The sequence below is a fragment of the Pseudopodoces humilis genome, chromosome 1 (genome assembly GCF_049639895.1).
Source record: "Pseudopodoces humilis isolate 2021_Gansu_Grassland_sample_001 chromosome 1, ASM4963989v1, whole genome shotgun sequence".
Taxonomy (NCBI): Eukaryota; Metazoa; Chordata; class Aves; order Passeriformes; family Paridae; genus Pseudopodoces; species Pseudopodoces humilis.
In genome coordinates, this window is record NC_142200.1 from 129,716,186 (window position 1) to 129,744,035 (window position 27,850).

At 39.5% G+C, this 27,850-nt stretch overlaps 1 protein-coding gene and 1 pseudogene across 2 annotated transcripts in view; both read right to left on the reverse strand.

Annotated features, from left to right (window-relative positions):
* Nucleotides 1–27,850, reverse strand: part of CDK14 (cyclin dependent kinase 14) — a 311,069-nt gene that overhangs the window by 247,882 nt on the left and 35,337 nt on the right. The window lies entirely within an intron of this gene.
* LOC148185225 (pre-mRNA-processing factor 6 pseudogene) lies at nt 102–27,776 on the reverse strand (annotated as a pseudogene).

The following is a 27,850-nucleotide window of genomic DNA, read 5'->3' on the forward strand; positions in this document are numbered from 1 at the left end:
GTCACTTTCTGAAACAAAATACAATGCAACATAGTGCCAATCATTTTAAGACAAAAAAGAGATTTTGTGGGTTTAGGGACTGATTCCATATACAGTTTGGATTACAAAGCCTTCTGTGCTTTCTCTACCAGCTCTTTTTGTTCCCCAATTTGTCCTTTCATAATCCACAGTTTGGGGAAGTCTTCATAGTGCTTTAAGGCTTCCTCACAGAGCTCCTGGGCTGCAGCAGTGTTTCCAAGCACGCATTTCAAATTCACAGATTTCATGGAGACCCTTGCTGTGGGAACACTGCTGTGAGCCTTTGCCTCCTTGCTCTTTCATATTCATTGTTCTCTGACTCAAGCTTCATGGCAGCCAGCCAGATGTCCTCACTGCTGGGGCTGTGACAGGACAGGGGCCAAGATGCTTCTGGCTGCCGGCATATCTCCTGCCAGCCACTTAGATTTGGCTCCTGTGAGCCACAGCACTTCTGCTTTGGGACACTGAGCAACAGCTCTCTGCTAAAGAGCCTCTGGGGATTCTCTGGTTCCATGGTTCTCTTCAAAGTAGGCAGCTTCCAGCCACACATTCTTCTTGCTTGGGAAAACTTGCAAGGAATAGGCATAAATGGCTCAGGCACACTCCAGAGGACTATGAACTGTCTGCATCTTCCATCCAGGTTGTTTTTGATCTTCTTCTTTGATCCCAATCCCAATCACAGCTTGCATGATTGACTGGCATGTGCCATACTTTCAGCTTTATCACATTGCTCAGCATCTTGTGCATTGCTCAGTATCTGGTGCTTCCTGTTGAGTTCCAGACTGTTACATGTGATGTTAGATGTGTGTTCCACACATGAGATGTGATGGCTCTGTCAGTGATTTACTTCACCATCTGGGTGTTTCCATTGGTTTCCTCCAGTTTGGCAGCAGTAATCCAGAAGTAATAGTCCCAGGCTTTGTTAAGGACTTTATGAGCATTCTCACATGTCTCCAGCCTTGCCAGCACCAGCCACAGTTCAGCACTGGTTGGACAGGGCTCCACAGCCTGGCTCAGCATGACCCTGGCATTCCCAGGTTGCTCCAGCTCCGTGGCTGCTTTTCCATCGAGTTTGGAACATGTTCATGGCTTTCCTCAGGACACATTTCTTGGCACAGATGTTCATCTCCAGCTCTGCTGCTCTGATATAAATCCAGAATAACTGGAAGGTGCCAGATAGCCTGGGTCACAACAGCCTTGTTGGCTGAAGCCAAGCAGCTTCCAACCAAACATCTTCAGTCTTAGGGCATGTCTCTGTTCCTTTCCTGATGTGGTCGCAAGCCACCTGGAGTTTGCCAGTGACCTCCTCCAGTTGGGCTGATGCTATCCAGACTGGTGGATGATGAGGATTGGTCTCTTGGACAGACTTCAGGAATAAACAGGCTATTCTGATATTATCATCAATATGTCCTCCATGTGTGGGAATCATGGAATTCAAGTCTGAATCCCAATCCTTTTGGGTCCACTACAGTCTGGCCATTCACAGTCTGACACCTGGCTTAGCCTCATATCCATCAAAGTGCTCCTGGCTTGGCAAATCTTCATATCCAATTCACCTGTCCCAAGTGTTATCAAGCCTCACATCATTCCTCCTGGGTATAGCATACTCCCTGGACGTGGAGTATTCAATCCACCAAACTGTGTCTGGTGTGGGTCCACAGAAGTATGATTCTCCCGACTGTAAATGATTTGCAAAGAAGCTGTCGGACAGGAGTTAGCTTCTTGTACCAAGGATTCCTCTCATGCTTGTTCCTGGCATCACCAACCTCTGGCACACGCAGCCACTCCTCCTCAGAAACCTCTGCTAACTTCCGTTTCAAGTCTGAGAACTGCTGCTGAATTTTAGGTTGTTCCATATGGTATTTTCCTATTTCCTCTTTTCCTTGTTGCTCCCTTCTCTCTTTCTGCCTTCATCCATCCTCTTATCCAAAGCTCTATAAATAGCATCTGTTTCCTCATCCCCTTTTTCATAGCGGCCGCTTGAGGACAGCTCCCAGTGTAGCCACTGAAATCATCATAACTGGTGTCATTCAAGTTCTCAGCTTCATCATCTGCTGTCTGGTTCTGCTTCATCTGGTCCCCCACAGTTCTCTTCCCCAGCAGGGCATGATGGTCATCCATGGGGTCACTGGCACCACAAGGGTGGTGTCAGAGTGGGTGGTGGAACCTGTGGCTCTGCAGCCCAGCCCCAGCACGTAGCCCAGGGGTGTGGGCATGCCCAGGATTAGCTTCTTGTGGTGTGATGTCCCAAGCCCCCAAAAGAGCCCAGTTTATATATAGTCAGATTCAGGCAGGAATGCCCAGCACCTCCTCCCAGAGTGGGGAATTTCACAATGGAATGATGTAATCCTGCAAGTCATAGGATATTCTGGGCAGTCCTTGATGGCCTAGGTCACATCTGCCCAGTGTGGCTGTTGAGTCATTATGGCCCATTGGCAGAGAGGATGGGTGTAGTTATCATGTCTGAGTCAAGTTGTGAGACAAACACTACCTAGGCACTAAGGGCTCCCCTCTTTCCCTTATCAAACACCCAGTCTGCAGCCTGAGGGCTGGGTGTGCACTGGGCAGCTGCTGCAAACGACCCACCATTAACAGTTCATCAGGAATAATGCACATGGGAGTAGAATACATAGTTTGGTTACACCTCACAACGTAACCCAGGGCACCCAGAGAGCTGACAATACTTATGTTTGCAATCCAAAAACCAATAAATTAAAAAAAAAAACAACCCACTAACCAGTAAAGGATAGTAATACTTCTGTAACACCAATTTTAATGATGAATACTAAAAATAGAGTTTACAAAGTTTTTCTTTAGAGATAATTATAAAGAATTAACAATAGCTTCTAATATCTACAAGTATAAATCCCCGAGATGAATCCCTAAAAATGTTTCATTTTTGAGTCACATATATTGCTACAGCTGATCTCACAGAAGGACAAAGCTCAGAGATATCCGATTTCAAAGTCATCTGCAGTATTTTAGCCAGGAGAAAAAAGCTTTCTAGAAATGAATTTAAACACAAAATGATGAGTTCACCTTCATCTCTTTCTTAAGTTTAAATATGTCATGTACCAAAATTCTCATCAATGAAAGCACTGGAGTTTAGCCTCCCTTCATTTTCACTTTGAGATACTCACATAAAAGGCTTTGGGTTTGGGTCTGTATTGGGACCAGTGTTATTTAATATCTTCACTAATGACATAGATGAAGGGATCAAGTGCACCCTCAGCAAGTTTGCAGATGACACCAAGCTGAGTGGTGCAGCTGACAGCCTGAAGGACAGGATGCTATCCAGAGGGACCTGGAAAAGCTCAAGAAGTGGCCCATGGGAATCTCATGAGGTTCAACAAGGCCAAGGACAAGGTGCTGCCCCTGGGCTGGGGTGACCCCAGTATCCACTCAGGCTGGGGGATGCAGGGATGTGGAGCAGCCCTGCCCAGAAGGACCTGGGGGTGCTGGTGGATGAGAGGCTGGACAGGACCTGGCCATGTGCACTCTCAGCCCAGGAAGCCAAAGGTGTCCTGGGCTGCACCAAAAGCAGCGTGGGCAGCAGGGCAGGGGACGGGATTCTGCCCCTCTGCTCTGCTCTGGTGAGAGAGATCCCACCTGGAACACAGCACCCAGCTCTGCGGTGCCCAGCTCAGGAAGGACATGGACTGTTTAATTTCTGTTTTACGAGGCTTAATATTTAATATATTTATAAAAACAGTATTCCTGCAATAACTTCATGACAGCTATGGTTTTGTTCTCCTTTCTTTTCCTATTTGTTTCTGAAGGTTTACCTGTTTTTCAGAGTACTGCCTAAACACTATCTTCACACTGTTGTCCCATGATCCTACAATTCTTATCCAGAATAATGTAATTTGTTTAGACTCACCAACAGACATGCATTGCTGCAGTTAATTTCTTCATATGCATTGGTTGACACATATCAGCATGAAATACTACTACAATTTTATCATCCCAATAATCTATATTGCAAAATCCCTGGGCAACTTCTGGCAGTTGAACTAAATAACTTTTCTTAATACATCAATTTTTCATCCCTCTTCCATGGCTTTATGTCCTACCTGCAAGGTTAGTTGCTATTCCCCTTTAAGTCTCAGAAATGGGTATTTTACTGGTTCTGCATGGTGTACACAGCACATGTGACAGATGTATAACCATCACACAAATCACAATGGCTGGAACACCTGATGATAGCGAAACACTGGGTTAGATGGGGGCATGACACGAGAGTAAACAAGTGGTTAACAAACCAAACAGAAACATTTGAGTAACCCCTGATTTAAGGATATTTTTGGTTCTCATGATAAAATACGAGGAGCAGCTATGAGCTCTCTATAAGCATCCTTCCAGCTGTATTTGTCTAGAAGGGTGCACTAGCTAATTGAAAAGCATTTCATTGCAGTCACCCATGATGCTGTTCTTTACTAATTAAATTGGCATAGAATGATGATCAGCAAAAGGCATGTCAAATCTCAAAGTGATGCAATGCTGAGTCAAGCACCCAAAGGAAATAAGCACCAGAAGTGCAGGTATTGCACTAATATTCATCTGTTCTTTGGTTAAATACAAAGGATTGGTTTTGACCTATAAAACCCTCTACTGTCTGGGTCGCTACCCCCTTGCAGACTGCTTTTCTTGTCCTCTTTTATCTCAGTAATTCAGACAAGAGGGTTGCATTCACCTGGGCATTCTCACTGAAGGGCACTTCAGTCCAGAAGCTGATAAAGCTTTAATGCATGTTGAGCAGCTTATCTATTTTCCCAGGACTTCTTAGGTGCAAAATAGAAAGCATCTCAGGAGGAGTGAGCTGCTGAAGATATAAAACTTCAGAAAGGACAAGAGAAAAAAGCCGCTTCCACATACTATTAAAAATAGTTCTGCGAAATACAGTTAGTGGTGGCACAGCTGCAGCAGCTTAAGCATTCACAGAGCACCCATCCTCACAGAGTATTTCACCTAAGCCATTTTTTCCTTCTCCAGACCATCTCCTTCCATACCTCTAGAGCTGAACCCCATTACAGCATGTTCTAAAACAGACTCCCTATTGTCCTATCATCTCATTAAGGACAAAAACATGGATTTTCATGTGATGGAGCACAGTGGCTACAGAGAGCTGGGATGGATTTATACATCAAAAGATTTATTCAAGAGAAAATATGTGGCCTATAAAAAAAAGCCTCTGAAGTTTTAATAATTTTAAAAGGAGAAAAATATCAATTTCAGAGTGAGAAAAGAAATTTCCTTACCTTGTTTCAGATTTTCATTAATTTCTTGAAAGGAAATTTTAAAGAAAACATACTGTTTCAGTCTTAACAAATTCAAATTCAAGTGAAACTTCTTTTGGTTAAATGGTTTATTTGGAAAAATATATATAATATATATATTTGGAAATATATAGAAATATATGGAAATATAATATATATATTTGGAAAAATATATAGATTAATTTATCTAGCTTATATCTATCTCTCTTGCATCAAGTTAAGGAATCGGAGGAAAGAGAAAAGTTAAGGTATATGACAAACAAGGGGAATGATTCCATAGAACTGACTGGTTGAAGGCTGTGAATGGACATCTTTTTCCACTTAAATCACCACTACAGGATTTACAGCACAGTGTTTCAAACCAAAACCTCTACAAAACACTTCATTTAGCTTTGCGTGAGAGCTTTCTATAGTATTGAGGTGTGAGAGGGGTGTGCTTCCAAACAGTGAGAGAAATTTGGATAGAGATGGCCTCCAAATTGAGAGGCTCATCACCTTTGCAGGGATTGAGGTAAGGCTGGCTGGTATTTCCCTGCATCCTCCTTGCTGCCCCTTCCAAAGGTCTGGATGATGTTTGCTTTCTTCCAGTCTCTTGGACTGATAATCATGACCTTTCAAACATGATCACGAGCAGCCTCCCTATGGTGTCCACCAGCTCTCTCTTCCATTCATGGATGCACTAAACCCATTTGCAAAATCTTCTGGGGAGGAAAAACCAAACCTGGTACTATATTTAATTTGTGACTGATTTAGCAGAATATTACAATGAAAAATATTCTTACTGTACCATAAAGCAAAGTCAAATCCCATTAAAGCAACAATTCTCACAATCTAAGACATCCCATGAGTATCTACACACAGAATGATAATAATGTGCTCTTACCTTTTTTTTCCCTAGAAAAAACCAATAAATTCTCGAAAAAGGAGACAACATGAGCCATAGAGTTCATGGACTAAACTATGTAGCAGTGAACACACTTTCTTAGAAACTTCTTGTAAGAAGCAGAGTCACCAATGCTTGATTATTCTGTTGTTCTTCCAAATAGCAAGATGTCTTCTTAATTGATACTTAGAAATAAAATTAGCATTGCCCTATCAGCTTAGTCATTAAAACAGGTGTTCACTCTACTAGACTCATAATAGACAGAGAAGCATTTTTTTGTGTTCACAAAACCCCTTACAGCATCAGGAGTAAAACAAAAGTTCTACCATAAAAACCAGTAGTGCATTTAGTTATGAATGGTAAGTGAAAAAGAGTCTAAAGCAGGAGAAGCATCATAACATATAAATTACATAACATATAAATTATGATTCCTCTAGAGTCTTTCAAGGACAAATTGCAACCTAAAGTTTAACTGAGGAAAAGTTTGAAGGCCTCAGAAATGCAAATGCTGCAGAACACCTCTTTTGAGGTACGTTTCCCAACAGAAGTGGGAGAGCCTTTTTGCATAAGGTACTTCAGCATAAAATTATGGCTGCTGTCTAACAAAATTTTAACAAAAATGACTGAAAAAGCCCCTTAAATTATTTTAGAACTTATAATATTGAGGGCATAAATGTCTTATAGAGTATCTGTTTGTCCTCAGAAAAGGTTACAGAAATAATTTAAAATGTAAAAAGACAGTAATAGCAGAAGCAATTACTACAGCAATAAAAATTCAGACAAGAAGAAGTCAAACAAAGATTCCACTGAAGCCACAGTGGTATAAAAAACCCAACAAAAGATCACTTTAAAATGTCTTACGGCTGCCTTTGAATTTCATATGCCAAACACACTTCTGACACTTCCAAAATAAACAGTTTCTATTTGAAATGTTGTAATAAAAATACACATCTCATACTCCACTCTTATACCAGGGGTGTTTATATTCCTGGGGAGTCTCATTAACCTCTGTGCAACCAGTATGTTGAGAGATAAACATACAAAAGGCTGGTTGTTCTTTAACTACCCGTGACAGCACCAACCACCAATTACAATACATGCACAGATGGCTAATTGGTTTCATCACTGTTTTCACAAGTCTGGGAAGGGGGACACAACCTTTTCCCAATTTCTCTGAAGGTTAGTACCAGCAGCACAGATCCAATTCATGTGTTGAGGACCCTCGGGTCTTGCTGCCCTACTTGGTCAAACAAGAAAATAAAAACATGTGCAGTAGTTTATGTGATATGCTCAACACCCCTGATTAAATTTTATGTAGGTCTTCAGTACACACATGGATTTTATCTCTCAGTTACTTATAAAATGCTAAGAAGAATGTCACATAAATGATAAATTCTAAACAGTTCAGAACAAGTAAAAAGTTTATAAGACTCACAATTAATTTGTCAGGAATGGCAACACTGAAACCCCATTAAAGTAAATGCAAGAAACAGTCTTCAAAACTAAAGGTAAATTTTAACTGGGCATTGTAGTTCAAATCTATTGTATGTAACATTATTTCTTCCTCTAAAATACCTGATGATATAGATCTCTCTCATCAGTATTGTTAACAGGAGAACTAGATCACAGGCTTCTGTAATTAAGTTTAAACAGCAGTAACAGCTTACATCCCATAATCAGCTGTATGTTCTGCATATCAGCGAGTTTCACACCTACTTGCTGAAACAGAGCAGGGAAACTGAGACTCCACACAAAGATATCTGAATTTCTTCAAGGACCTCCAAATTTTAGAGATCATTTTCTCCCACAGTAGTCCTAGACTCTTGCCCATCTCCCTAAAACCTGTTTCTGTTCCTCCCTTTGCTCCTGGCCCTCCATACCCACCCTTACGCTTTTGCCCTCCATACATACCCCTACACACCAATGTGCTTTTCCAATATCTTCCTGAATCCTCCTAATTCCTTGTTAGGCTCCTCTTTCTTGGAGGATATTTCATATTCTGTGTTTCATGTATTAGAAGCACTGAATATTCAGGGGAAAAACCGTATCGTTGCCCTCACAGTCTCCAGGAACCCCAGCCTGAATCCTGAGGGGGAATGTCCAGGAGCAGTCTGGCTGTCCCTTTCCATACAGAAGTTCCTTTTTGTGCTTTAGCACATGCACAGGTAGGTTAGCACAGGTTCTTTAAGGAACTGCAGTGTGCTTTTGCAATAGGAAACACTAGAAAATTTCAGTTATGCTTTAACAAATCTCCAATATGCATTAATTAGGAATATTTTCTGCGTGCCAATTTCAGGAAAAGCTGGAAAAAATGACAAAAGCAGAAGAAAAATCTTGGTAATAAAGTCTAGCCCTTTCCAAACTTTAAGTGTTTGAGAAAATGAGGATATGTAATTTCTAAAATTACTAATCCTTCCTCCATGTCCTTAACTTTCCTGAGAATTGGCATCTGCAAAGTGATGCTGCAAACAGTGTGGCTTGCAGAATGCACATGATGTCAAGTCAGGAGAATAGTTCTGTCTCCCTCAACATGGACTCTGTATGTACAGGATGCACCTGTACTCCTTCATGAACATGGAGGGAAAGCAAGCAGAATAACTTCCAATTTTTCTCAGCATAATGAATAAATGGTGCCCTCCATCTCATCCTTCAAAAGTTTATACTAATTTTTAGGCTGGGGTATTTCTTCTTCAAACAAGCACTGAAACTAAAATGACTCAATTTTTTGATAGGCCTTCTTATTGAGTATGTATTTTTACAAAACAGCTGGCAATTAGGGGTCAAGCAATTCAAATCTATCTTTAAAATTACTGCTTAATGATGTTGGCTCACTGAGGACTGCTTACTAATATGATTACCAGCAAAGGCTGCCAGTATTGTATGAGATAAATTCTATACTGGAATAGTTAGACTAGCCTTTTCTTATCCTTCTTCTTCCCTGCTAGCAGCAGATGTCTTATCACTGAACGAATGAAACAGTCTCTGCAGACACATCAAGGATCATGCCAGGCCAGAGCACTGCCATTTCCCAAGCCATTTCAATGGAGATAAGAAGTAAGAAATGCTCTTTCAGAAGACAGGGGGAGTTTATTACATGAGAGCATGTACCAGCCTGGGAAATACAAGTTTCCAAGTTGGTATGTTTCATATGATCTCAAACTTCAAGGGGTTTGAACGTGGGATTTGCTTGTGCTAAATTAATACTTTAGCCTCTCTTCTGACTCTGCCAACTGCCTTTCCCTAAAGCTCAACTTTTGAGAGGGCAGGGGGCAAGCTATCATGGAATATTAAACTGCATAATATGGCATAAACAGTAGCAAACAACACAGATCAAATGCATCCCTAAGGTCACTTTCAAGAAATATTCATTTACATTTTTTAATTGCTGCTTTTCATTTCAAACCCAGGTAATATAAACAACATTAAGCCTGCCCTTATCAAACAGATGTTCTTTAAACAAAATCTGAAGTTAAAGTAATAAAAACGAATACCAATTAAAGGTATGCACCCATTTCCATACAATGCACTAGGAGGCCTGTATATTAGTACTAGAACAAAACACCTAACAGGAGATTTCTAAAAATGCAAGTAAAAAAGAGACAAAATAAAAAAAAAAACACTTTATTATATAAAGTTAAAAGCCCACAAAGCCAGGTCTTCCTTTAGCAAAGGCCAGTCCATGAAGATACAAGAAACAGAACCATTAATACACACATAGTGTGAAAAAAAGGACCATCACAAAATAAAGCCAGCCCTCAAAAAACAACCAAACAAACCTTGAAACAAACACATAAGAATTTACATCTGAAGTGCTACATGCATTCCCTGAATCACACATTACATATGACTGGCATGCTTTAATTCATGCAAATCCTTTCTGAACTAGCCCAGATGTTAATGTAAGTTTGGCGTAAGTCCAACTAATACATAAATATGATAAAAAATTATGACTACTCCCCTTGTTCTTAAAGTAAGCAATTACAGCTAGGGAAAAGATAGGGTGGTGCACAGTTATCTGTTAATCTGCAGTGCAATATGTGGTTTTACAATAGTAAAGTATCTTCAGAGCAGAACCAAGTAGTAGAACAAAGAAGACTTTTTTCCTTAGACTGTCTCATGAAGGCCTTTATACTTAAAACATCAAAAATAAAGTGCTCTTTCACAAGAAGGTGCTAAACTTTAGTGTTGGCAAAGGTTCATGGCATTGTTTTTGACCAAAAGGCTAAAAAAACCCCACCAATCCAAAAAACACATTAGAAAGGATAAAACTTCTTTGTGCTATGGGAGCAAAGGAATGCAAGCAATATTGAATAGCTTTTCTCTGACTTCATCTTTGTATTTTCAAGGCCATCCTCCCTAATACCCTAGCATCTGAATATCTTCAAGATGTGCTAAGAAATCTGTCTTCAAAATCCACTGAGAAAAATACTAATTTCCTTCTCCGTCAGACGGAAAATTAAGGCTCAGATGTTTAATAACTTCTTCTGCCAGAAGAAACTGTATTTGAATACAGGTTGGTCCTGAGGTTAAAAGTACTGTGAAATCTAATGCATTCACTTAGTCCTGGCCTTTTATACAATTTTTATACTGCTACCAGGTTGTCAGATTCCAATGAGATTTCCTTCGATGTCACCTTCATATCTTCCACTCAACAGAACAACCTTAGGGTTTTAAGGTTTGCTATTGAACTATTACTTTGGCTTAACACCAGCATCAACAATTAGTATTAAAGGTATGAAATAAAATTAGATATGAGGCATTGTGCACTACACCATAAACAGGTCATTTTTACTACCTCCTTTTACATCTCCCTTCCAAAAACATTGCCTTCACTCATTGCAATCTATTAAGATATGCTTCTATCATAACATTCCCTCTAAAAAAGAAATTATGTTTCTTAGTGAGCGCTGAACTGCAACTGATTGCAAAGCAGCCACGACTACAGAACATTAGCAATATTTTAAAAGCCATAGAATTCACTCATGCCACTGCTAGAACAAACACTTCAAACAAAATGTGTTGTAATTCACTCAACTTAATGGGAAAAGTAATGCCATTATGGAAATGTGTGGACATTGCACATAGTGCAAGGTCAGTCAGCAGTGCTTCATCTTCATAATATCTTGGCTCCTTGCAGGCATTTTTAAAACACATTTCATATAGTGGTGGGTTGGTTTTTTTTCTAATTTGTACCAGAAAAATTTCAAACCTGTGATATAGAACAAAAATACAGAAAGTAGCTTCTTAAATTTAACTCAGTCTATGAGCTTCCTGGATCCCTACTCAAGTGCATCCTTAACTGGACACACCTACAGACTCAGACACACTGACATTCACCACACCAGGCAGCTCAGAGGCTCACACTGCCCTGGTTCCACACCACCTTACACTTGTGTCACCTGTGATCACTGACCCTGGAAAAAGTCTCTGGGCTCTTCTCCTCAAGGTCGGGATTAATGAGTGAGAGACAGTTTTTGTGTTTGGACTCCGTTGTTTATTTTTTCTTAGCTAGGTTGCATTCTCACAAATAGTGAGTTTGCACACCAAGCTAACAGTCCACAAAATGGAGCCCCAGGTATCTCTTTCTAAGGCCTTTTAAGTGTCAACTACCCAATTATAAAATGCCAACTAATTTATTTTTACTTATAACCCAATAACCAAACACCCGTGCTCAGCACTGTGGATTTTTCTATCCAATCACACAATATTACTAAAATCCATGAAGAAGAAGGTAAAAGAAAACAAGGCAAGCCCTAAAACATCCATCTTGTTACACATATATATATTACTATATTCTAAAACCTTGAAGTCTAAATTTTCTACTAAGTGATATAACACACGTCTGTTTAAACTACACACTCACAGTTTCAGTTCTACCTATCAATTTTGGAAGCCTTTTCCATGGCCTCAGGTAAAACCCAGTGTTCTTTTGTGGGTCTGTGCCTGTCAGCACAGAAAGCATGAAATTCTCCATGGGTTTCAACATGATCCAAGCACCGACTGCTCCAAAAATGCCTGAACACATTCTGCATGTGTGATACCAAAATGCTTCTGAAGCAGTTTTAGAGTAGGCAGCTCTGAAGTACAGTTTCCTAAGCTTAAGCATTATAAATCTACATCCAACAGTAAATCAAATTTAAATCATTTCAACCTCTATCATATTTCATGTTTAAAATGTTCTGAAGAAAACCTTTTTCTATCTGCTCTCAAAACTAACACTGCCCTTTCTCACAAATCTTTCAGTAGAACATGAACACTGCCTGACTTTAAGTCACTAAAAATTTAGCTTAGACTTCATGAGTAGCAACTGCAGGAAAAAGGCTCCAAAGAAAGGCACTGACAAATCCAGATAGAAGTATTATTTTCATGGTTACTAATGACAGTCAGAAATCAGCAGAAATGCATTGCATTGAGTTCCCAAGAATTAGTGGATCAGCATTAATACAGGCAATAAATTTGCAAAGTGTAATGAGGTTTCAGAAGACAAATAGCAAAGTCAATGCACATGACTCCAGGCTTTGTTTCACCTCCCTCACAACTGTAAAAGTCATGACTTTACTTATCAGTGTACATTTTGTATAACCTGCATGGTAGACTCAGTTCTTAGGCATGGGAGGGTTGTGCTTTCTTTTTTTAAATTGCTTTTATTCAAGTAGAGTTTCTTGTTTTTACACAAACAGAAGCACAGATCAGACACAGTTACATACAAAGCAGGAAAGGTCATCATGGGAAAACATTTTGCAATAAGTAATGATTTTGTTGAGAAATGGCAGCATTGAATGAATATAATTAAAACTGTTTTCTTTACTTGGTGCTATAAAAAGAAAATTACCTCCACATGCAAATTTGGTGACCTGTTCTCAGAGCCATCCGCTGTTGGCTTCTTTGATGAGCTGTGAGTCCTCAGTTAGACCTTTTATTTACACATTGTTAGATTTAAGCCCACAATCTCTACGTAGGACTTTTTACCTTCAAGAATAAAAGCCATTGGCAGATACAGAGGTTTGTCCTTTTTATTTCCATAGAAAATGAACTATAATCATCCCTTTTAACCAAGCAGAAAAACTTATTTTAGAACTTAGAGTAAGTTTATGCCAAAGGATTGTCCTTAAATGGCTATATAGTATCACTTGGTAATAAAAGAGCCAGTTTTGACTAACTGGAAGTGTTGGACTAAGTCTGCAATTTCTTTAAAGCAAGGAATTACACAACTATGAACTTCAGTAACTATGTATGTATTCATATTTTCAATTCATGTTTCACTATTACAAACTGAGCAATTGAGGTCTAATAAATAGGAATTATTTCCATATCATTTGTCTTAAGCAGCATTTAGAAGGAAAATGGATTGATACCATGAGTTAAGATGTTTGAGTAAATAAAACCATTTTAAATAGTGGACAGAAAACCCACAAAAATAAATTTCTTCTTTTAACAAGTGCATTATTGTCTGCAGTTATTAGAAATCAGAAAAGCTCCTCAGTGTTATTCTTTAGTGACTGAAGAACTGATACATGTCATCACTCCAGGCTCATATTCACAGATAAACTGAACATGAGAACAAAGCATCCTGATTTTCAGCTACCAGCTACCTTCCAGTTTGTGAATGAACTAGCTACAGAATTAGAAAAAAAAAATTTTTTTAATTCTGCAGAAATAACTATTACTGTCAAAAACTGATTCAGCATTCAAAAGGTTAGCAGTCTGTCTTGAAATTTCAGCATAAGAGTATTTCTTACCTCACCCAATTAAACTTTCAACTTTTTTTTTTTCCCAGTCAAAACTAGTCACAGTGCTTTAAAGTTTGTCATAACGCTAAAAAAAATGCAAAATTTAGACCTTTTTTTCCACTCATTTGTCTTTAAAATGCTTTTCTATCATCCTATCTATTTGCATAATGCTAAATCAGTTTAGTTGTATAAGAGCATAGATAAAATACTTCTCTGTGGCACATTTTGATGCCACCAAAAATGCAGAGAAACTCTTCTTCTGTTCCATTGATTTCACTGCAGTCCAAATTAAGCTACATTCTGCATTACTCTATTTGTCATATCAGAGCTCACCGTTAAAACATTCGCTCCATTTTTCATAATCAGTTAATCATGGAAGTATAGAAACACTTCCTCTAGCCACTGCAGCTAGACAAGTGTTTACACCCTGACTGTGAAGCCCCTCTGTCCCTGCTCAGTGCTGCCAACTGCTCTCCGGCAGCGCTCCAGCTGCTTCCCCGCCGCACAGCTGGCGCAGTCAAAACCCTCTGCTTGCATTTTACCCACTCAAATGGCTGGCATCCCAGTGGATTAGGCTGTTCCTGTGCACACAGACCTGATACCTTCCAAATCACTGATTCGAGTCACTTACCCAGTCTCCTGCTCAAAAGCATGTTATTGAGACCCGCCATTTGATGGAGCATGCCATAGGAAAACCATAACAAACTGAGAACACTTATTTATTTAAATGTACTAACACGTGACAAGAGCAGTCTGCACCAGTCTGTAACAGAGGGAAATGGATGGCAGTAAAACTAGAAAAAAAAACAGGAAAGATTAAAAAGGGTTGAAGCAATTCTAGCAGATGTTTACTAAAGGAAAGCTCAAGGGACAAAAGCCGTGAAGGTAAAAATGACAAAAATAATTTAAAGAAAGAAACTAATTTTAAAAAGGAAGGCAACACTTTTGGTAAGGTGAGGACTGATAGATGGATACAATCAGGTTCTGCAGACCTCTGAAACTAAAACTTTGAGGTTTAAAGTAAAGCAGGAATAAAAAGGCTTTATCCTAAAACATACCCAAAGCCAGTTTCCTTGTTTCACTTGAAGAAAGATGCTGCAGTGTTGTATAAGAGAAATCAAAGCTTAGCACCATATGTATGAACTCTCTTTATCTGCAAGAATTAAAAGACTTCAAAACAGCCTAACTCACATAAAGGTGACATTATCAGCCATTAGACAAAAGCCAGCCTGAGTTTAAGGCATGCAGACTGCTAGAAAAAAAATATTAGCTGCCACAGAACCCTACCACGTAAGGAAATTTCACCTTTAGGTCAGAAAACATGGACACTTGCATTTCCATTATTTTTCTGAGTAAGAGAAAGGGAAAACAATGAACATTAAGCTTCTTTCCTTCATGAATATATGTAAGAGTCATTCTTCAATGAACAATTTGATATACTAGATTCTGAAGCTTTAAGAGATTTGTTTTAAGTGGATTCAGCAGGCAGAAGGGTCTTGCTGGGGATGCCAGAGAGGTTTTAACCTGCATGAAAACAAGCCAGAAAGTTACTGTGGTCACAAAACACAAGTAGCAAAGAAACTGTTTATATAAAATGCCCAGAGGTTTTCCACATTCACACATCATAATTAACACTTTAAACCACTCCCTGGTAGTTAAAAGCTGAGTATGACACACTGCAAACACTTCAACAAAAGGCATTCTAAACACTTTTATAGTTCCTAACATATAGCAGAGACCTGAAGAAGAAAAATATCCTTTTTACTGACACATAGCCTTTAAAGAAGTCAGCCATTTGCAAAATATATTTTGGCAAATAAAATACCACCCACAAGGCAAAATATTTGTCTAAACATGCAACCTAAAAGAATTTTATGCAATAGGAAAAAAATATACTTTTCTTCTAATTTCCCTCAATTTGCTCCACAGACTTTTCCTGAAATAGTTTTTGTATGACATATTATTATGAAACAAAGTTCATTTTTGGCATCAAGCACACAGCAGGCAGTATTTCAGGAGTGCCCAATATAAAGCTTACTTAATTACCTAATTTCCATTTGCACTCCTATAACACATCGTTTATCCCAGTGGAAATCAGTATCACCAAATGGTCTACAATAATTTACTTACTCTCTAAGTAACCACAGGAAAATAAGTTATTAATACAATGTATTATTTTCTTCCTATCTGTATACAAGGCCCTCGATGCACATCCCTGTATTGCACAGGGAAGTGTAACACCACAAAACAGGCCTACATAAAGATAAGGTTATATATTTAACAGCCTGCACTTGCAAGTATCATTTATGGTTACCCATCTGCTTCTCAGGATAGTGACCACACTATTGTTGAAGTCCCACCACACCACTTTCAGTGCTAGTAAATCTGAAATAGCACAGTGTTTTCCCAGCTATTTATAATAAAAAGGCATTCCAGGTTTCTTGTTTGTATTTTATTCCACACTTACATAACTATCAGTGCTCCACACCAGAGGCATGAACAGGTGGTTCTGAGCAAGGGTGGGCTGGGGGAGCAGCATGCATGGAGGCAGCCCACACCTCCTCGAGCAGGGCTGCTCCTCTGTTCCAGCCGCTCCCCTGCATCATCAGTGCAGCTGAGGCACAGGCAAATGGTGACAGCTACCCTTCCCAGGCAAAGCAGAGAGGGGCATGGTTTGTGTAATGATAAATCTATGTGCCGTGCACAGACCCAACCCAAAATGCCAACCTTTCAGGTTTTGTGCAATACTCAAAGAGCCTTTTGTGGAATACCTGAAGGACACTGCTCATATTAGTCAAAACAGAGATTAAGATCTCCAAAAATATTTGCTCAGGCATTCCAGAATCCTGCCCCAGAGTCTACTAAGAGCAGCAGGGTCAGTGAAGCAAATGTTCAGCCAAATGAGTAATGCTTGGAGTCAAGAAAACAGCTGGACAGACACAGATGTTATCTAGGTTGCTCTTTTAGACAACCAAAACATTAAGGGCTTTGATTCATACTTTGCAATAATCTCTGTCAGAACACCAGCTACTGGTGCTGAAGATCCATGTGATGCTAGAGAGATCAGACAGCCCGGAAAAATTCCAGCACACACAAGTATTTTCAAAGGCACATACACCTTTGATATTAGGCATTTACGTAACAGCTTCTCTGCACCAAAAATAAAGTCAGCACCGTTTTTCCCAGAATCTTAGCCAACCTCCCCTCCAAGGACACGAACAGGGAATGCTGTCAAACATGGAACCCCACAATTTTCCTTAGTACTTTGATCCTGCATTAGCACTTGGCATCCTCATCTAAACAGCTAATGGCAACCACAGCACCTCTGACAAACCAGCTATAGAGAAAAGACTGAGGTATGCTGCAAAACAATTTCTGAAGTTTCTAGGTAATAATGTGGTTAGATGCATAAGCAGATTATCAACTGTGTTACTGTCGTTCTATTAGGAATGGCGAGAACGACAAAGACTCTCAAGGGAGTCAGATCAGGAGAATTCCTTAGTTTATTGCTTTAGCTTTGTTTTATAGACTAGTTCGTGGCAAGTACAGAAAGGAAACTCTTATTGGTTAGTAAACTGCTACATCACCATCATTGGTCAGTGGTGTACACCACCTCCTGACTTTCTCCTGCAAGGAAAACAAGAGGACAGACAAACAGCACCTGGCATGGCTGTTTTCTGTCTTTGAGGATTGTTTTGAAATCCTCCCATGAATTTCTCAGGCTAGCTCTCAGGCAGGACCGAGCTCTGTGGCCTGTAATAGCTACAGGCACTCTGGTTCAGATTTAGCATCCATATGTTACAATGTGGAAATGCCTTCACTGTACTTGAAAACACCATAATAAATGTAAACTTCATTTTCTATAGGGAGCAGAGCATCAGGGGGAAAAGAACCACACCTGAAAGAAACTAAAAGTATTTTAACTTCTAGAAGAAATAGTGAGAGGATATTTTTTCTCTTCCAAGCATTTCCAGGCAGCCTGAAGTAAGAATTCAGGCTTGCAAAGTAGACAAAAAAGTACCAATATGTTCCTGAAGTAGTTTCTGGGTGACATGAAATCCCTTAGAAATGGAGACTGCAAAAGGTCGCTGATGACCAAAGATTGTTGTATCCTTCTTCAGAAAAAGACCAAAAGGACAATCAAGGAACTACAAACTAGTCACCCTCACTTAGGTCTTTGGAAAAATCATGGAGCAAATCCTCCTGGAGCACATTTCCAGGCACATAAATGTGACAGTGACTGGTAACAGATGGCATGGATTTAGCAGGGGCAAATTGTGCCTGAGAACAAAATTGTCTCCTCTTCTACAAATCTTGACTGGGTTTCTGGACAACATTAGAGTGATGAACATCACTGACTTTAACTAGGTTTTGACAGTCTCACACAGCATTCCTGTGCTCAGGTTAAGATGTTGCACTCTGGATGGGTAGACAACTAGTTGGGCTAAAAAATGTTTAGCTAGCTGTGCCAATAATGGGTTGTACTGTTCCTGCAAGCTGGTAACAAATGAGGCACTGCAGGGGCACATCTGGGGACGTGCCCTGTTTAATACCCCTACCAACAACCTGGAGGAGATGAGGGAGTGCACTCTCTGCAGCTGCTGGGCTGGGATGTTGGTATCCAGGGCTGCTATCCAGAAAGACCTGCACAAGCAGGAGAAATGTCCCGATGGAAACTTCACCCAGTTCAACAAGGACATACAAAAGTTCAGCATCTGGGAGTAAAGATGTCCCAAATGCTGCCCCCGCCTTCTGACACTGGGTGAGTGCATGGGCCAGATCTGCAGACACAGCCCTGAGGAGGGTGGCAGACTGAAGCTCCACAAGAAGAGCCCCATGTCCACAGGAGCAGTGGGGGTCAACAGCTGGAACAGGAGCCAGGGAAGTGACCCACCACCTCTGCTCAGCACTTGTCAGACCACATCTACATTGCTGAGACCAGTTTGGGGCCCTTCAGTACCAGGCACTGACAAACCCCTGAGTTCAATGGAGCACCCTAGGTTGGGGGCTAGAGCACTTGTCCTTTCAAGGGGGTCCAAGGTTTACCTAGCCAGGAGAATAGACATTTTCAGGAGAGTCTAATAGCAGCCCTCCAGTACCCAGTATCTACAAGGAAGATATGAAATGACATATGAGCCTTTATGATAACGTATAGTGGGAGGAAAAGAAATGACATAGCATAAACTTGTTTATGAAAGAGAAGACATAAGGAGAAACTTTTCAACCCTGTTGACAGCCAAGGATCAGATAAGGTATCCAGAGAGGCTGTGCAGTCTCCATCTCATCCATGTGGTTGTACAAGAGATTTCCTCAGGTCCCTCTTGACCTGAATTATCATACAGTTCCATAGAATTCTTTCTACTGCTGCAAAGACCATCCCTGCAGTAAAATGTTCCTGGTAACTCACTGGAAGTTGAAAAGGTACAGTATTGAGTAAGATGGTGATGCTAACTGGACTACTCAGTCCAATTCATCTACTCATACTTGAAAGATCTCCAAATGAGACTTGGAATCTAATAGGAAAAAAAAAAATCACCATGCTACTTAGTTACTTGAATGTATACATTTGTCTTGCTTAGAAAATCATAAAGCAGCTCTAATAATTCCTGTTTAGTTAAAATATGATACACAACTTTTTATTTTGCTTTGTTCAAGGTTTCAGTATCTACAAATAAAAGTCTTTGTGAATCTGGTATCTTTCCTATGTCATGAATAGAAACTGGCCAGCTGCCAAACAGCCTCACTGCAGAGGCCAGTCAGGGGAAATGAATGCAGGAGAAAGGGAAGGTCCCTTCCCACATGTGGAAGTACTGATTCAAAGATGCTCAACACTCAGCATTTCAAAAGAAGAAATGTAATATTTGCCTTTTCAAGCTGGAGAAATATGTCCTAAAAGAAGCACCTTTAATTTTGGAAGGAAAATTCCCAGCCTATTCAACTCACCATGATGAAATGCATGTTAGACAACTGAAAAAGTTTTCATTTCATAGCACACAAATTAGCCAGCTACTACACTTCCTAGAAGAGAATGAATCATGTGACTTTTGGCCTATGCTCCTAATGATAGGTAATTTTCATTCCCAGAACAGGGTGATGTTTTATTAAAACTTTCCCCAAGGAAAAATCAAGGTGGTGTTGCGTCATCTTTTTATGCAGCAATTCAGCAGCTGAACATTTGCATTAATTGAGTATGATACTGGTGATGATTCTCTTCTGCAATCATTGGATATGCTCCGTTTCTCCTCCAGATGGTCTTCTCCCAAGTCCACAAAATTGTCTGGGAAGCTGATAACCTTTTACAAATTGACAGCTATCCTAACAGTAACTATCGTTTCCTGACATTTACAGAATATATAACAAAATACTGGTGTCCAGTTGTTTTTATTGTGTATTTTCGCATTTTGTTTTGGATTGGGGTTGTTATTTTGGGGTGTGGTGCTTTTGTTTTTGTTTTGCCTTTTTTTTTTTTTTTTTTTTTTAAAGTCCATCACCATAATCAGGCTAACGAAATTACTAGTGATTTGAAGAAAAATAAAGAAAGAAAAAAAACCAAGGTAGTCACGTCCCAGGTCTCTATCTGGGCAGATGTCTCATTTGTTGGGGAGTGAAGAATGAAATTTCACACTACCTAAACATGCTGAGCATCACTTTACTCCAGATGGAGGGAATAAAATCCCAGCACTGCAATGGTAGCAGACATCCATCCACTGGAGTTAACTGCCCATTGAGACATTGGAGGTCAACAGACTGTTAAGGATTAACACTAACCCCAAAATTACTATTGAGAAACCTGAACAGAAACAAAGACAGGGTTACAGAAATTTTCAAAGCTCATCTGCACTAAGCTGCCTTTTCTTCCCTATGAAATCTGAATATTTTATCAGTTTGTTGGGTTTTTTCCCTTCACCTATGTAACAGAAAAAACAACAGTTGACTTAAAAGCAATACCTGGTCCCACTGAGGGCTATGCTTTCATTGCTGGTCAAAATCTAGAATTAGTTTTATAAACACTGTGTAATTGACCTGTGAGGTTCAATAGCTCAGAACATATTGAACAAAGACCTCAGCAGTATCCAAGAAGGGATTGAACATAATGATTAATAGCCACTGTAACTAGACCAAAAATTGCAAGAACCTCAGTCTTCATGCTCCAGGGCACAGACAACCAGCTGAGAACAAGCATAATTTTCTGCCCACTATATTACTGTGAAGTTACATACAGGGGAATAGCTTACAGCTTTAGAGACTTGCAAGACTTTTGGTTTCTCCCACTGGTTGGAAAGCATCTACATTCATCCTTAAACATTCTGGAAAGCAAGACATTCTCAGGGAAGAACTGCCTAAATTGAAACAATTTTTGACAACTGTCCATCTCAACTGATTTCTAAACTTTTTAAAAATAGCTAATGTTCCACAATATCATTAGAAAACTGGCTCTGAAACTCCACTACTCTTCCTTGGTGACTGGGAAAAGAAGCTACTCCACAGACAGTATCCCCTCAGTCAACATCCCTCCACCCCCAAACACACACACACAAACACAAAATAAAACAATTCCAGCCAAATCCTTTTTTACTGAAAACTAGTTGCACCAACTTTTCTAAATTATTTTGCTCTGATGAAAAAGAAGCTGATTTTTCCATAGAAAATAATTAAGAACATTAAAGCCTTTCTAGTTTTCACTCAAGAACTACTTCAATTTACAAAGGGCAAGGTTGTGTTCTACCCACATTTTCTTTCTTTAATTCATACTTCCATGGGCTGTATTTCTTATATGAATTAGGCTTTCTGCCACAACTGTATATGGCATTGAAATAATCTATTTTCCTATTGCAAGGCATCACACTGGACTTAGAGGCAGACTTGGCAGGAAACAGATCCACCGTGCAGCAACCACCCATTAACTTGGGTAAATGCTGCACTGGCATTTCCAAACCCACAAATTTGGGAAAATACTATTATTCATCCAGATTGTCTGAACAGGTAAGAATTCTCCCAGCTGTAGCATTTACATTGACTTTATGGTTCTTCTGATTTTCAACTTCAAACATTTACATATGTATTACTATTTTAAACAGTTATCCTTCCATATCCATCCCAATGCAACCAAATTTGCCATAGCTTTCCACAGATTTTTGCAGTTCCAGTAATATTTCATTCCTTACTAGTGGTCTCTGAAATCCTTCTTTTTTACCAAAATCTTCCACAAACTAAAGGATACTGCAACACAATGACAACAAAATTCTAGCAATGTTGCTACTAACATAAACATTTGGTGTATGGGTTACTTGACTTCAACAAAGATCAAGTTCTCAAACAAAAAATATATTCTTATTAATAAATACATATATATACACAAAACACACTAAATATATTAATACAATGAGGTAAAAAAATATAATTAAATGGATGAAAAGTGGGCAGAAAGAACTTCCACTGCCATTAACACCTGAAAAACCAAAGTACTGCCATGTAACAAACAAGAAATTATTCTTATGGCAACAAGGATACAACAAAAGCAGAGTAAGAATGTGGTTTTTTTCATGCAGTGAAAGACAAGGGCAAGCTACCCATCACTCTCAGTTTGGAAATCTGGACAGGAACTTTCTTGATGCAAGGCAAGACTATATAAAACTGACAAGATATTTTAATACTCCACAAGAAAGAAGAAGCTGCAAAGTCGGAAGTTTATATATATATACATATAATACTTAAAATGTATACATATACATATATATATATAAAAATAACACTTAAAATGTAAAGGGAAAATAAAAGCAGAAATTTTGAATTCTTATAGAAATTCGGAACAGGTGAGACAAAGGAAAACATGACAGAAGTCAAACAGCATCTGTTACCATGCAGGAAAGCACTGGAAGGAAAGGAAGGCATGAAAAATAAGAAGTTAAAGGACAAATATCTAACAATTTGATTTGCAGTTACTTACAGTCACACAGACTCTGAAGATGTCTGACACTCCTTTGTTCAGGTGAGGATAATAAGGTATCCTCACCTAAGGGTGGTGAAAAACAAAGCCTTAAGGGGGAACTGGAAGTATTGGGACAAAAAAAAATACAGAGCTGCAGCAAGAGCCTTCTAAGGTCTAAATACACTTAATTAGAAGACAGATTGATACACAGGGCTCTGCAACTTTATTGCGCGTCAGAAGTCACAAAACCAGCTGAATGCATCTTGTTCCCACTCTTCTTCCATGACATTTCAGTCAAAATCCATAATAACCATTCCTTTGATGGTGCTGTGGGCATAGTTACATCTCAGGGGAAAGAAAGTAACTATTAATTTTTTTTTAATTGCCCTGTTTCACAAGGGTCTAACTCAATTTGGATGCAAATGTGGAAGCAAGATAGTCCATAAAGCAGCAGTAACAGAATCTAAGCAGCTGAAACACCATAAAATGTAGTGAAAAATGTTTCTTTTCCTTCCCCATTGTTTCCTACATTTCAACATCTTCAGGAAAATAAGATACAAGAAATAGTCTAAGTTCCCTTTTTTACTGTGGGATCACTCAATGAGTTTTCCCTATTCATTTATCTTCATGATAGAATTTCTCCCAAGAGACCAAGACAACCCTCTCAAAGCTGCTCCAGTATAAAACAGAATGAAAAAAATTAGCATCACTTCAACAGTTTCCAAAGCAGATCCATGTTCTGCCCACGTATATCCATGTTCAATTCTCAGTACCTTCAGCAGGCACTGCTCACAAATGCCAGTTGCTGGCCTCTACAAACCCAAAAGTGAATGAAGCCCATCTCAGGAGGAGCAAAAGCAAATACATCAACTTCAAGCACATACACCTTACAGCACACAAGCTGCAGCCACCAGACCTTGGCATGGAAGAGGAAAGTATTGCCCTCACTCCAAGAGAGCAAACAAAATAAAAATAAATCACTATAATGTAGGGAATTCTGGAAGTGAAGTAAGGTGTTCTACAGGATGAATGGAGTTAATAGAAGTATGTTTGTTTTACAGACAAAATTAGAACAAGACTGTCTTTTCCAGAAGCCAGGAAAAAGGCATGAAAGCAAAGTGGGTCCCAGTTCCTCTTCTGGCCTAGGATAATTACTAAGAAAATCTGGAATGTTTTATCTGGAATCTCTTCTGAACAACACAACTGCCCACAAGAATTTTGGTCCTACTATAGTTTTGATGCTTCAGTATCAAAACTTGTTTTTAAAAACCCCACACATTAAAATCTACTTTCTCAAATGAAAAAGCTGTTCATCGTTAAAACTGGGAGCCAGAGCTTTGCCAATCATACAAAAATTTATTAGTTTCATATATGATGCAAAGTCATATATGTATAAATATGCTGCACAGTATACATGTAATAAAACTACATTTAGTGCTCCATATTTACCTGACACTTCATTTATGAATGGAAAGATGGGGCCCCCAAGAAAACAAGCAAGGTCTCCTAAATATTTTCATGTCTTACATCAGACTTTAAAATGTACAAAAGAGGAAGCAATTTTTCATGTGATATTTTGAATAACTTCTCTGTATTTCTTGAACCACTCATGACCAATGCCTGGGCATTTTTTTGGAAGCCAGTCACTAGTTGGGAGGAATGAAAGTCTGAGAAAACAGACAAAATGTTCTGTACTTTATTAGTTGTCATGAAGTGCATCTCTGATCCTTACAATTTTGTGCTATAACAGGCTAGGACAGTGATGTGACATTATGCTCACACACGCACACAGATGCTAAAGTTGAACTACATGTTTAATTCTCAACTACATCTACATGCAGAAGCCTTGTTGTTTCAAATACCTGCAAGCATGTCCTATAGAATCACTTCAACTCAGGACTGCATTTGAAATACAAACTGTCCTAGTCCATGAAAGACATTGAATTGGAATTCATTTAGAGTTTTTCTTTTTAAAGCTTTCAATCCGACCCAGCCCAGCTGCATACATCACTACAGCTTTCATTTTTCCACTCTGGTGTGTATAAATTACTAAAACATCACCAAATTTACAGAAAATTAGAAAGCAGTTCCAGTTTTAGCACAGTGGACTGGTTGCTCTGTGCACACAGTTACTTCTCCCAGCTCTCCCCACTGTGACTGCTACCAGCTTGCTCTTTTCTTATGGGAAAGGGTTTTTACTTGCCCTCCTTCTTCTTCCTCAGAGTTTACTGTACACCACTTGGACAGAGAGATAGGCAGTAGAGACTTCACACTTGCAGGCCCTTGCCAATCATTCATTAGTATTTTCTTTACCCATTTTCAAGTGAAAGTGGCTGTTACAATTACTAGCACTGGACAGATGTTACAGTCACTTTAGCTAAGTACAGAATGATACTATTAACACTTCTCAGCAGAAAAATGTCACTTGCGCTGCAATAGCCAGCTAAAAGAGCCATCCATCTCTGTGGATCAGTTAATAGATTTTTGACTGCAGAGCCCCCTTGGTCACAAAAGGCCAACAGCAGAGATCAGAGCAGGTCTAACAAGCGAGAGCTGCAGCCGTAACGTTGCCCCAAGTGCAGAGCAAAGCTCCTGTCTGAGAAGCTTCTGTTCGGTACATGGGCTTGGCCATCACTTTCCAATGAAAATTCCACCCCATGGACGAGCTTTCTTCTAAATGAATTGCAAATTATACACCCATGGAGTGCCAGCTGGTATTGTTTCTCTGTAGTTTTCCTTCGGTTTCCCTCTCTCTCTCCCCTCAATTAATACAATGATATTCATGCCCTGTCATGTCTTACTGCTTAATTATGTACTTTGCAGAACAAAGCTTTAAAAATGAGACTATCAGGCTGGAGGGGGGAAGGAGGAAGAGCAGGACAACCAGATGTGCAGAGAGAGAGAAGGAAACAAAGGGCATTTTGAAACAGGAGTGAGAGAACTAGGATTTGTGTGAGGATGAAAGGATGGGAAGACAGAAATAGAACAAGAAGATGCACATAAGATTTATTGGTTCCCTCACTTTAATTTATAAAAAGGTATATGCTGCATTAAATAATAAATCTGTAGTTATCTAAAATAATTTAATAAATAGTTGGAGCTGTTTATTATGAGGTATCAACCTGCTTCCGTTTTATGAAGCAATAGATACACACTTCTTGCTGGCAGGGAAAGAATGCTGCATTGTTTTGCAAAACTGGAAAAAAACAAGGTAAATGACAAATATATTGGCAAATCTTGTGTTATAAGGCATATTTTAGTTGAGTGAAAGAAGTTAAACTAAAAGATATTACAAAAATCTGCTGCACAATATTTACTTCATTCACAGTAAGTTTTTCACACATCCATTTTATCTGAACTTCTTTATTGAGTGCACTGCTAAAATTTATTTTGCTTACACAGTCAAGAGAAGGTAATTAATTAATGAAACAGCTGCTTTATCTTCCCTTACAACTTGAATGTTGTGTATATCGTGGTACAACAGACAGTAGGGACACCTAGAGCAAAGCTCTGGAATCAGTTTTGGTGGGACACAATTACTGGAAACCAATTTGTTCAAAAGCATTGAGGCTCACTGTAGTCCTAAAATATTCTTTTAAAAACAATTACCAACCATTGCAAGTATATTATATTTTGGCATGCCAATAATGTTTTGTATCAAAATTTAAAAAATTTCAGGGAAGAAGAAAGACTTTTTCCACTTGAATAGGAAGGGACCAGAAGAGCCCTTCAGATCTCCACTAATCACAGTTTTACAGCACAATTCAATGCCCAGAGTGACCATTAAGGGAAATTAGGCTTTTCTAGTTTTCCACTTTGTACAAAACCATTTAGAACCCAGCTGTTGCCTCCTACCAGTGCCAAGGGAGCTTGGTGGCAAGGGGAGGTTTATTGACTATGAGTTAGTGTGTCATTTGCTAACTCTCAGATGGTAACATAATAGTTTGGAGTTCCACATCTTTTTACTTTCCAATATATCACAGAGAGAAAAATAATTCTGAGGTTCCCATTTCCTTTGCAGTTTTGAAATCCTTTATTCAGCTGCAGTATTCAGTTCTCAGAGTTACTGTGTAGGCAGCAAATTCTCCCTGATCCTGTATAACAAATAAATTATGTCACATCCACTTCAATTCTATTTGTATAAATATTTTGTAGGGAACAGCTTGCTTACTATTGATCTACTTCTTCTGGTTTCACACACCATATACAAAGGTCTTCAAATGTTTGCTGAATTTGATTCTCCTGTATTGAATGCAGAGAGAGGTGGATTCTCCTTTAGCCTTTCGCTGGTGCTAAGCACAGAAGGAACAGCTTTACAAATGAAACTGACAACTTCAAGACAATTTGTAAAACAGACAGTAATGCTCTTTTTGGACAACAGAGCTAACAGAAGCATTGACTTTCAAGCAGTGATATACTTTAAAGTTAAGCACTGTCGGTCTCATTTCGTAGCAGGAGCCTTCAATATACGAAACTGTCTTGCCTGCAGAGAGGGGGCAGAGCTCAGCACTGTGTGGGCATGGCTATATTGCTATTTTATACCCACATCATCACCAGGCTTGGTTTCAGGGGAAAGGAAAGCTAAGACAGCCCTGGAAGTGCACCCTTCTGCCTCCTTCTCTCCAGCAGACAGGTTGTCAGGATCTGTCCTGTGGACCCCACCCTCAGCCAACGATGCCATCCCCTGCCCCTTCCTCTGAGACATAGCTCCACGATGCGCTGAAGAGAGGCACTGGTGCAGGAAACACTGCGTGGAACCAAGGAGTGGAGGCGAGCCTGAGGCCAGCTGAGTCCAACCTGAGCCCAAAGGAGCCAACCTGAGCTGAAGGGAGCCGAGCAGAGCCAGGCTGAGCGGTCAAAAGCAGCCACACCAATGCCAGAAACAGCTGTGTGGAATCAAGTCCAGTATCCAAAGTGGTGGCACGGTGAGATGTGCACATCCTCGCTTTTGGGGATTTGTCTGTCATTGTTTTCTGTTGTCTTGGGCTCAGGGACAGGGAGAATCAGCCACAGG